The sequence below is a fragment of the Notamacropus eugenii genome, chromosome 4 (assembly GCF_028372415.1).
Source record: "Notamacropus eugenii isolate mMacEug1 chromosome 4, mMacEug1.pri_v2, whole genome shotgun sequence".
Lineage (NCBI taxonomy): Eukaryota > Metazoa > Chordata > Mammalia > Diprotodontia > Macropodidae > Notamacropus > Notamacropus eugenii.
This window is the reverse complement of record NC_092875.1, coordinates 57,270,848-57,283,440: the sequence shown is the minus strand read 5'-3', so window position 1 is coordinate 57,283,440 and position 12,593 is coordinate 57,270,848. Positions and strand designations below refer to the sequence as shown.

The 12,593-nt window shown below is 41.2% G+C and overlaps 1 protein-coding gene across 1 annotated transcript in view; it reads left to right on the top strand.

Moving 5' to 3' along the window:
- Positions 1-983: 983 nt before the first annotated feature.
- Positions 984-12,593, top strand: part of BRD4 (bromodomain containing 4) — a 185,860-nt gene continuing 174,250 nt past the window's right edge. The window contains 1 exon segment of the mRNA XM_072601166.1: positions 984-1,082. The gene's annotated coding sequence lies outside the window, so the exon portion shown is untranslated.

Here is a 12,593-nt window from a genome sequence, read left to right as displayed (position 1 = left end):
AATTAAACAAATTAAAGTAAAAAAATTAAAATTCCACTTAAGCTTCCAATCTTTCCTAGTCCCCTTCCCCACTCTATTCCCCTCCCTCTGCTCCTCTACGCTCCCAGTGTCTCTGCCCTTCCGCCTCCCCCCACGTATCCTCTCAACTACTTCGCTCCCCCTCTATCTCTTCTCTTTATCTTCAACTCATTCCTTTCTCTTTTCCCTCTCCTCACTTCTCTTTTTGTCTTCTTTCATTTCACCTCTCCCAGGATGTCTCTTCCCTCCTCCCCTAGCTCTTTCATCCTCCTCTCCTTCTCCCTTCCTGCCCTTTCCCGTCCTGTTCCCTCCATCGTTCCTCCTCCTCCTTCCTTCCCCTGCTCTTCTCTTTCCTTCCTCTCCCTACCCCATCCCTCCTCCCCCTCTTCTATTCTTTTTTCCTTCCTGTTCTTCTCTCGATTCTTTTCCTTCTCCTCTTCTTTCTCCTGTTTCCTTCGTCCCCTCTTCCCTTCTGCCCCTCCACCCACTTCCCTTTCCATTCTCTCTGCTGGTTTGATCCCCCCACCCCCACAACCCGCCCCCTGGTTTTTTGGATCCTCACTTGTCCGCTCCCCGCAGGGCAGCCTGTCGCGCCCCAGTGAGGCGGCCCTATCGCCCTACCTTCCCTCCCACCTTCATTCCCTCCCTCCGCGCGCGGAATCAGGAGCTGATGCGCAATCAGCCGACCGGCGGACGCGATAGAGAACAGTTGCGCGAGGGCAGCGCCAAGCGCGCTCTCGCGGGTTGGGAGGGGCGTGTCCGAGTGGAGCGGTCGCGTGCGCGCACGCGAGTGCGTGCGTCGTGACGGCAGAGCGCTGGCGGCGGCGGCGGCGGCGGAGCTGTTTGTTCTGGGCTCCTGCTCCCGAGAGCTCAAACAGCGGCTCCCGGTGGTCCCCGTGGCGTTGGGGACCGGGCCTGGGCCCGGGCCCTGTGTGTGCAGGTAGAGGCGGCGGCGGCGGCGGCTCCCGGGCACCGCGCTCCTCGGCCGCGGGGCTGGGCCCCGGCGCCGTGCAGCCCGGAGGCGGCGGCGGCAGAGGCGGCGGCACTGTGCGGCCTAGTCTCAGGTGAGGCCAGTGTTTCTGTCCTTCAGGGAGGGCGGCACGGACCGACGACTGAGGGACGGAGCGCGGGAAGCAGGCGGGCTGGCGGGGAGCTGGGACCTGACCGCCAAGCTCAGCAGGGTCCGGCCAGGAAGCGGTCCCGGGTGAGTGGGGGGGAAGCTGTCGGATTCTAGACATTTACTTACGCCTCCTGCCAACGTAACCTGCATTGCGTAATAGGGCTAGTGCGCCAAACACACCTACGCCATCTGCGCAGCGCCGCCGAGGGGCGGGGGGACGCGGGCGGGGGGGAGATGGGGGAAGCCTGGGGCGGCGCACGGGCAGGGGGGAGGACGGGGAGACCCTTTCCTTCAGCGCCGTTCACTCTAGCTTCTCGGCTGCCTCCCGGTGCGCCTCCCTAACGGGGGTGCCTGGAGCCCGCTATGTCCTCTGCGCAGCGGGTCGGGCTCGGGGGTTACTCTGCGCCGCCTGCGCACAACCGCACGGGACGGGCGCTGCGCCGTTGGCGTAAGGGGAGGTCTCCCCGCTCGTCGCTGCGCCGTTGGCGTAAGCGCCGTCTCCTCCCCTTCGCTCACTCCCTCCTGCTCTGCTCGCCGCCGTTGGCGCACGTGAGGGGGGACCTCCGCCCGGGGCTGCGCCGGCCGCGTAGGACGGGGGAGGGTGCGTGTCTGTGCTGGAAGCTCGGGGGCCGGTCTGGGGGCGCGGAGAACGCCGGGCCCAAGTTCTGGAGAGGGAGGGGGACAGGGGGCGGGCTGAGATTGATGGCACTTCCTGTCGCCGCCATTTTGTAAAGTGAGCAGGAGGAAGCGGCGGCGGCGGCAGCGGCAGCGGCAGCAGCAGCAGCAGCAGCAGCAGCAGCAACAGCAGCGGCAGCAGCAGCTGTGGCTGTGCTGCGGCGAGAGGCACCCAGCCCGGAGCCGCCTCCGCCTGCTGCCCTGGTGAGCGGCGGTGACGGGGCCGGGGCGGGGAGGGATCATGGCCCGGCTTGGCCCCCCTCCCCACACTCTCCTCCCAGCGACATCTGCTTGAGGCCCAGCCCTCCCTGGGCAGGGCCTCGGCCTTGCTTTTCTCATCCCCTGGGCCCGAGGTTCTTTCCCATCTCTGCAGATCCCTCACGTGGGCCTAGGGTTCCGTGATGCCCTTCCCGGGGTGGAGACGTGCACCTAGGTCGGGAGGTGGCCGGGCTCCGATGCCAAGTCAGCTCGACCTCGCATCCCTGTTGTGTTGCGCCTTCCCTGAATCTCTGTTTCCGCCGAGCCTTTTGGAATGCTTGTGTTTCCGAGAGGGGCCTGTGGGCTTTGCAGGACCGGCAGGGTGGGAAGAATGTGTTTCTGAAGATGAGAGTCATTGGAACGGGGGAGCGGGGCGATGTTTTGGGACCCGTGACAGCCTCAGTTCTTTTCCTTGTTGCAAGGCACTTGATTTTGTTTTGCAGTTGGAATTGCTTGTGTTTCTACACTTAGATTGTGGCTGTATTTTTATGAATCATCAAAAGAAAAAGACTTTTAAGAAATTGCTTTTTCTTAAAATGGAATCCAGCCTCTTGTGAACGGAGAAATTATCTTTTTGATCTCGAAGACGGAGTAAATACTTACTTTAAGGCCAGCGAATGAGTCATCTGTCTTTCCTAAGTGGTTCTGTGACTAACTGACCTCCTGTTAGCTTATAACCATGATTTCTTACGATGGATGTTTTTAAAGTGAATCTTTTTCGTGCAGCCTGCTCATTCTTTTTAGGATTTATGAAGGGTTTAGGATTAGACTGCGTATGTTTTGCTTTATGTTTATGTTAATTAAAATATATCCGATTTCAGTAGTGTTTGCCGTCTTTAAAATTGGAGCTTCTTTTCCTTGGATTTGGTAAAATTTAGTGTAAAAAATTCTTGGCAAGGCCATGGTTTTGATATACTAATTGTTCTCTCATGTATTGAATACTGCTGTGGTGGGTCAGCAATAGCTGTGAGGATGTTTCTTAATGTCTCTGAAAACTCGAATAACTTTATACTTAAAACACTAATTTTTGACTGACAGTTTAGAAAATCTATCGTTGCTTCCTTTTTGTGCTTTTCAGAATATTATGAAATGAACTCGTTAAGACTGAGAGTTGCCTGAATGTTTCATGGAAAGATAACTTTATGGACAGATTGATATGTTGAAAAATGTGTGAAGGAGAAGCAGAATACTAAATTCTATAGACTTTGAATGGAATTTTAGTGGAAAATAAGCATAAAATGGTTTTTTTTGGGTGGAAACAAACCTTATTTTGTCTCTGAGGTTCTGTCAGTTAAGCTGTCTTTTTGGGATAGTCTCTTTTTTGGGAGAAGTTTAAATTGTGACAGCCTCTGTACGTTAAAGTATCTTTAGAATATTTCTGTCATTGATAATGCTTCCTTTCAAGCTTATAGTTGGGTGTAGGAATTAGTTAAGAATTGTAATTGTACTTAATAGAAATTAAATAAGGAAGATGTTATTACTGAATTACCTTAGGGTATTAAAAAACAACAACCAGTATTTAAGGAAAAACAACTTATTTCTAGGGCCCCTAATGTACTGGCAGTAGTGATTTTTGACCAAATTGTGTTTTTACTGTAGGAGAAAAAAATATAGTATTAACTTATTAAGTTATGAAAGTTTTGGCTATTGAATCAATTGCAAGAATAAGTTACACAAATTTTGGCCACAATGTTATAAATAACGAAGCAAAAATTAGTTTGTATTTTAAAGAAATGAAACTTGTAGGTCTATCATGTCTGTTCCTGATTGTTCCATATTTTAAGATGTAATTATCTCTCATAATTAAGACGAAAATATTTTGATTTTTAAAATTTGAAATAAGCAGCTCCATCTTATCACATTATGCCTAACAACTTCACAAATGGATACTCTTTCCAATGTTTCATAAGTCTGTATGATATTTTAGTCTTTAGAAAATACTAGAGAATTCAGTTGGAAATATTTCATTAGGAGTATGTATCCCTTCAAATCTTGTTTTTCATTTAGGCCATTTGATTGATAGGAAATGGGAAATGTTATTACTAACCCTTAGGAATTCCAGTTTTCTTGGCTTGAATTCAGTAAACATTTAATAAGTTCCTAGTGTGTCAGACACTGGTTTGGAGATACCAAGAAAACAATGACATTATCCCTGTGTTGAAGGAGTAAGATGTGGATAGCCATTCTTTATGTACCAAAAATACATACTTTGACAGTAATGGAAGGAGTGCTGGATGTGGAATCAGACTACTTGGGTTTGAATAGAAGAAAGTATCTTTTCCTGCCTATATGACCTTGGGCAAAGTATTTCTTCATCATTAAAGGGCTAGACTAGATGACCCTTTCTAGCGCTACCTGTCATCCTTTGTTTATCATCTAGAGATACATTCATTCCTTATATATTTCCTAAGTGAAGAGCAGTGGGTTGGGAAGATAAGACACATTCAGAAATTATAATGCAAAATAAAGTAAAATGCAGGTGTATAGTGGCAGTTATTCTACTTGTAAAGAATTCAGTTTAGGAATAAAATTCCAATGTTGGTCATTCAGCACAGCATGGAACTCCCATAAGTTGTGACCAAGATGTTTTTGAGGTTGTCTGACCTGAATTATATTTCACATTTTTCAGTTTGATTTTTACCATACGTTTTCCATTTTAGGAATTTGAGTGTTGCAAAGTGGATTTGGAACTTGTTTTTACTTGTATAGAAAAAGGAATTTTTCAAAAGATAAATGGATAGTAAGTAGGTATAGATTGAGTAATCTAAAATGTTTTTCTTATTTGATGGACAGTTCAGACAGCTGTCTTTAAGTTTCATGCAGGCAGGAACCCAGAGAGATTGCCTGGGATAGGACAAAAAGTTGTGGACTTCAATTTAGAAGTAATATACCAAAGGCCCCAATTACTACCTCACAAAGCACGTCCCCCTAGCTTTGCTGAGTGAGCCTTAGTTCCAGCCGCTGTCAAAATTAACTTGATCAGTCTTATACTATTTACGTTGCAGAATTGTGAAGAAAATAGAAGGGTAATGTGGTAAAATGTATAGAATGAATGCTAAACCTGGAGTCAGGAAGAAATGGTCCCAAATCTTACTTACCTCTGATAATTGGCAAGTAAGGTTTTTTAGCCTCAGTTTCATCTATAAAGGGGGTAAATAATGCTCATCTCTATTATCTAATAGTGGTAGAGGTCAAAACAGAAAGTATATTAAAATACTCTTGAAATGTCAGTCAATAAACATTTATTATCTGCTGTGTACCAGGTACTGTGTTAAGCACTGGAGATACAGGAGATTCAAAAAGAGGCAAAAAATAGTCCCTGCCCTCAAGAAGTTTACAGTCTAATGAAAGCTTAAGGTTACTATTATCCTTCCAGTCCTCCAGGTTTACAGCCTTAGAGTTTTCCTTTCCACTCCTTTCCTGTATTCATTATTTTGTGTCATGAAACTCTTTAGCATTTTGATGAAACTGTAGACCTCTTCTCAAAATAATACTTTTAAATGTATCAGATACTTAAAATATTACAGAGGTGGTGAAGTACATTGGAATATTTTAAATATAAAACAAGTTCACAGACTCCAGGTTAAGAATCCCACTCCACAATATTTCTTGCACCTTAGCACTAACCCCAGCCTTTGTAATTTAGATATTCTTCACTGCTTAAATGAATTACTGTAACAACTTATTTGACCTCTGCTTGCAATGTTACCCCAAGTCTTTCATCCCCACAGGATGTTTCTTAGAACGCAAGTTGGACTATCTCTTGTACTCAGTCTTCAATTATTCCCAGTTGCCTCTAGGATAAAATATAGCTACCTCAATCTGACATTTAAAGCTTGCTACAGTTTGGCTCACACTTAACCTTTCCAGTCGTATTTCATATTCCCTGTCATGCTAATCCTATTGTGGTATCGCCTTCCAGTTAATCAACAAGCATCTATTCATTGCCTATGTGCCATCCACTCTCCTAACTACTGAAGTTATGCAAAGACAAAAAAATGGAACAATCTACGAGCTTAAGTAGTTTACAGTCTTTTGTGAGAGACATTCATTATAAGTATGTGAAGAATAAATATGAAAGATAAGGTTGCTAAAATACAAAGTGTAATTGAGGGAGAGCACTAGCTGTTGGGAGAGCTTTGGAAAGACGTATAGTCTTAGAAAATGGTGGTAGAGCTTTGTCTGTGGGCACCTTGGAGTGTGATAATTTGGCCCTAGGAGTTTGAGTCAGGTGGGAGGACAACTGGGAAGGCAGTATCACAAAAATCCTGGAAGGATGTCCAAAGCAAGAGGGGTCAGGAAAACTGAAGACTGAGAAAAGATAGCCGAATTTGGCCTCCATACAGTTTCTTCCTTTAACTTTTAAAATTCCCACCTTCAAAGCATAGCTCAGAATCAGTGTATTAACAAGACCTCGCCTGATCTCCTCACAGTTGTTAGTGCTGAAGTTACTCTGTATGTACTTTGTATTTATCTGTGTATGTTTTATATGCCCCTTTTAATGGAGGTCCTTGAGGAAAGGTATGCTATTATTTTTGTGTTTGTGTCCTCATTATTCACCACCTTGCCCTGCAGGTAATAGGCATTTAATAAATGTTTTAATTGAATTAGAGTAATAATAGCTGACATTTATACAGGGTTTTATGATTTTGAATGCTGTACGTTGTTTTCTTATTTCCTCCTCATATAAATGTTACTATTAAACCTTAAAACATGAAATGTGGGTTAACTTGTTTTAATTCATTCTGAACTTTGTTACTACTCTAGATTTTCATGAGTGTGAGTAAACAATTCACAAGTACACCTGTACTGGTGGGAAACAGACTAATACCATGTGTTTGCATAGTACTTTAGAGTTGTTAAACACTTTTCCATGCATTACTTTCTTTCATAAAACAAATTGTCATTCTGTTCTGGAACAATAGATGTGATTGATTGGAGGTCCTTGCTGTGACTGAATGTTAAGGGAAGGAAATAAGCATTCAACATATATGGCTTAACATGTGCCAGGCACCACTGTGCTAATAAGCACTTTTTTTTTTAAAACACATACTTAATTTAATCCTCACAATAACTTTGGTAGGTAGGTGCTGTGATATTATCCCCATTTAAAAGTTGAGGAAACTGAGGCAAATAGATTGTATAATTTGCCTAGCTGGTAAGCTTCTGAAGCCAAATTTGAACTCAAGTCTTCCTAACTCAAGGAAGCACTGGATACACTGTACCACCCAGGTGCCTCTTGTCATTGTAAAATCTGGTCTTTTATTGATAAATTATCATGGGGTGGCAAATTAAAAAACAATGGTGGCAAATCACAAGAGTGGTCCAAGAATTACATACTTGAAATCATGGGTCAAAATTTAGGACTAAGCCTTTTAGGGATTTAGTTTCTCTAGGGGCTTTGGAGGAGCACTGCTGTCTGTTTTCTCCTGTCTTATCAGATCATAAATATTTGTTGTTTATATGCTATGGATAAGATGTTGAGGGTGAACAAGAATAAGTAGTCATAAAAGTGACCAATCATTCATTTAAGCTCTTCCTTTAAAAAAATGTGTTGTTTTTTTTTTTTAATAACCAGAAAATATAAACCCTAAGTTGGAGGGACAGAGATAGAAAAAAGGAAAGATATAAATAAAACTAGCAAATGACAAAGATAAGATCAAAGAGCTAGTCATGTAGAATACAAATTAGATTTGTTTGGGCTCAGGAAGACAGAAACCCTAGGACCTTACAGAAATGCAAGTTTTGTCTCAGTATGAGGTAAAACATTTTGAGAATTAGAATTGTCCAAAAGTAGAGAGGGTAAGTCAAGAAAATGTAGTTTCCTGAAGTTGGAAACTCTTCAGAGGAATATTGCATGGCCATGTATAGGATTTTCTTCTTAGATTTAGACTGGATTTGATGACATCCTCTTAATTATTGTAGCTACCTGTGCATCATGGGAGACACTGGCACAGGACCGCTCAGCATGCTGTGCCCACCTCAGAAAGGGTGATGTGCACTGTGAGCAAAGTAGAATTGAGACAGCACAGAGGAAGTGTAGGATGCGCAAATTTGGAGTATCCACCTCAAAAATTCATACGGAGTATCTGTGCCCCAACCTGTGGTAGAGCATGCCGAGCCCGTGTTGGTCTGATCAGCCACAGTCGGACACACTAAAACTTCACTTTATCATGGTGATGTCATTTTGGTCCTCTTCGTGAACAGAGGACAACAACCAACCAGCAAACCACTTTATACTGTTGACTCATCCACATATTGGTTCAGTTAATATTTTTGAACCCGGGTATGGAACTTTAGGTTTTTCATTTCGTTAGGTCTGGTTCATCTTTTTTGTATCTCAGTTTTGTCAACTATTATACTTGATAGCCTTTGCAATTTTATATCATTCTCAGTTCATAGAATCTTTCTAAGTTAGAAGGGACCTTAAAGCCCATCAGCTCCAATCTATGCCTGAACAAAAATCAGCTCTAGGAACTCTGATTTGGAAGCATTCCTGACATTGATTCAAATTCTACATCCCAGCAGCTTCTCCCTGTTTTTCCTAGTACTGCCTTCTGGGTTTAAAAAGAACAGTTTTAATTACTTTTCCACATGACAGCCCTCAGATGCTTGTAGACAGCTATCATGTTCTTTTTAAAGTATTAAGTCTAGACATCTCTAGTTCTTTCAATTGATTCTCCTTTGGCATTAGCCTCAGGGTCCTCTTTGCTGGTCACATTCCACTTTATCTGTGTCCTTCCTTAAATACAACCTGAGATTTCATGAGCATTTTTTGTCTCCCACAAGACACTATTGACTAATTGACATTTTTTACAGATGAAGTTTTAGTGGACAGGGATGGGGGCATGTAAGTAGCAGATAAACTGCCATTTACTCTCCCTCATGTTGTACATTTGAAATTGATAATTTTGTTTTGGACTGAAGTGAGGAGAGTTTATATTTACCTCAGTTAAATTTAGTCATCTTTATCATTTCTCACTTCTATTAAATTTGTGCTCATTAAGTTTCATCTGTCCATTGTAGCCTGTTTTTTGATCCTTTAAAATGGTATGTTAACTCTTCTTTGCATTTGATAAGTTTATTATCTATATCTGTATCCCAGGCATTCATTGAAAGGTTAGATTGGAGAGGGTCATGGAGTACATATCCCTGGAACTGGGATCCTAAGGGAATACTGGAGACCTATCCTATTGACATCAAAATTCTTCTTTTTATTTATTTATTTTTAGTTTACGGCATTCGTTTCCCCAAAACTTTGAGTTCCAGTTTTTCTCCCCATCTCTCCCCTCCCCCCACCCCATATCACCTTGCATTCTGATTACCCCTTCCCTCAGTGTGCCCTCCCTTCTGTCACACTCCACCCTTTCCTTATCCCCATCTTCTCTCTTTTCTTGTAGGGCAAGATAGATTTCTATACCCCATTACCTGTGACATCAAAATTCTTGGGGTCTGTGGTATTGAATCTGTTCTTTTTTTTTTTAAAAAAAAAGAGATATTATTAATACCTGTTGGTTTTACACCTCTTACATTTCCTAATGTATCTCTCCTAAAGAGCCATCCCTTATAATAAGGAATAAAAAAGAAGGGGAAAAGTAATTTAAGCAAATGAATAAGAATATTGAAAAAGTGTGGCAGTATACGCAGTGTTCCATACCTAAGCTAATTGTCTCTTCCAGTTTTGCTAATGTCTAACACTTATCTGTTCATCTTGTTCAAAGGATAACATTAAGGACTTTTTCAGATGCTTGACTGAAATCTTCAGAAATTATGTTTATAGCATTCTCCATCTTTATAAGTCTAATAATTGTCCAAAAGGGAAATGGGAGTGACATGCACTGTTTTTGATGAAGCCAAGTTGACTTTTAGTGATCATTGCTTCCTTTTCTGGATGTTCACAGACCATCCCTTTAAATAATAGTTTCTGTGAATTTCTCTAGGACTTTAGTTGAAACTTGTTGGCTTATGCTTTTCTCCCAAATTGGGAGATTTTCTCTTTTCCAGTCCTTCATTTCTAATGTTCCTTTTGCGTTCTTTCAAATTTCATTAAATGGCTCCATATGAAAAAAATTAAGCTTCCCTTTAAGTTTTGACTGAAGTCCTTCTTAGTGAGGCAGCTTTATTCAGGTTAAAGGCTATTTTAGAGACATTGACCTACAGAGCTTCTTCTGTCACCCGAGGGATCTCTGCTTAGAACGATTTCCAACTAACTTTTATAGTAATTGTGTTGCGAAAAACAAGGAATAGTCAAAGAAAAGGACAAAGTATAAGATTTTCAGTGATAGTTTTATATTTAACAAAAGGGGAACAATGTCAGTGTGGACACAATGTTTGAAAGATCTATTAATATTTAAGAAAGTGAACAATAGTAGTGCTGCTCTAAGAATACTTGGGCATGAGTATCTTTAGGTTTCAACATTAATCCCATCTACCAGCTCTTCCAGTACTTTAGAATGTCTAGGAGCAGGTGACTTCTTGAACTCAACAAAAATAGCTAAGTAGTGTAATCTTTAGTTACCTTTGAGCTTAATTCGAGTCATTTGTTTTGTCTTTCCTAGTCCAAATATCACCCCCTTGATAGAGAAAATAAGCTGAAAAATTAAAGAATTGAGTTAATTCTACCTTTCCACTGTCATCTTTCTTACCCTTCTGGCCCAATGGATTCTGTGATGCCCCTCTTCCCTAACGTGAACTAAATAAAACATTCATCCCTTTTTGTTAGCATTCTGAGCTTTTAGCTCTTGATACTTTTTATTGGACTATATCAAGCTTTTTACAGTTCATATCTGTCCTTGCAGATAACTTGGATATGAATTTTAAAAATCAGTGTTGATGATGAGGTGTGCTTTCATTTTAAAGTGTTTAGGCAAGTAAGCATTACCTCCTCCCGTCCTAGTCATTTATTCTGTTGATATCACCCACATCCTCAGATTGCCTTTACTGTAAGTTGTCTCCCCTAGCAGAATGGTGAGTTCCATGAGAGCAAAGAACTGTTTCTTTTTTTGGGTTGCCTTGTGTATAGTAAGTATTGAAATGAATTTGATCAAGATTTATAAGCTCAAAAAGGTATACAGTGAAATTAAAGAGGGGAACAGCACTTTGAGGGCACTTCAAGAATTTAAGTTGGTGCCTTCTAGACAGATATCTTGAGCTATACCCTCCTGTCCGCTTTTTTTTGTGTCTTATCCTCCTAGTGAACTCTATGTAAAACGTGAAGCCTGAAAGGGATAAAAGGACTAATTAGGTGAACAAATTACCCAAATCGGGAGAAAGGGACAAAATACAGCAAAAATGTATTGCAATGGGAATTAAATTTGCTTCCTTCATTAATCCATTTGAGAATGGTAATTAATTGGATTATTAGGCCTTTAGAATAAAAACCTTGGCACCTGTAATTCCATTTGTTTAAAATGTTTCTCTTCACCAAATTCTGTAGCCTAGTTTGGATTATCTGTTAAGGACCACTGTTTGTCCCGAAAAAGTTCCACTCACTTCTATGACTGTTTAGATTTGCATTTTTGTCTTTGTCACGGTGTCACTTGCGTGTTTTTCACTTGTGTTAGTTGCTAGTTGGTGTTTGAGTTAACTTCTACCTTCTTCTGGAATTGGAACTTTCCAAAGCTTAGTGCAGCATTACCATATTAAGATAATTTGTGGAACATTCAATTTTTGGGGGGAGAGACTCAGACTATAAAAGTGAAGTGATTAAAACACATTGAAGGTTTTTCCATTTTTAAAAACATTTAAATGGAGATCATCAAAATAGAATGGTAGAATAATTTTGTTGGTTTTGTGACTCAAACTGAACTTTTAGCCTAAGGGCATTGTTGAACCCACTATTTTCTCACCAGCTTTTCAGAGTAAAGTTAGAGATGTTTGTATGGGAGGCCATATGGGATTTCAGAACAAAATAAAAATTTATTTAGTATTCCAAAAACAAAAAGTATTTCCAATTTAAGGATTTTATTTCCATTTTTTGGTGTGTCTTGAGAGTAGTGGTGTTTGGCTCTTTTGGCAAGAGGATTTTGTGTATGCCCCTCCTTTCTTCATTTTAAAGGGCACTTGTAGCTTTTATCCCAGATTATGTTTGCTTATTTTAGCACAGTTTCTGGATTTCTGCATTGTATCTGAAATTAAATTGGTTGCAAATCATTTAAAGAAGAAAAATTGCTGGATTTTTTAAAGTCAGAAATAGAATATACCCTATGTTGAAACTAATGTTTTTCACCGAAGCAAAATGGTTAAGACATACTTTTTCAAATTCTGAATGAGAATTCATTTTGAAAGTTTACTAAATTTTGAGTGGATTTTCTTTATGTTGTGGCATGTGTCTGTAAGCAGATGTATGCTACTACTAGGCTACTTGAGAGGAGTTGATTCCACTAATGGCCTCTTTATTAAGTTATTACCACCTTCTAAATATTCCATCTTTCCCTCCCTTCCTCCCCCATCTCTTTGTATCACTTGACAGCTTTATCTATGGCAGATGGCTCCAGAATTTATAATTCTAACCATGAATTTC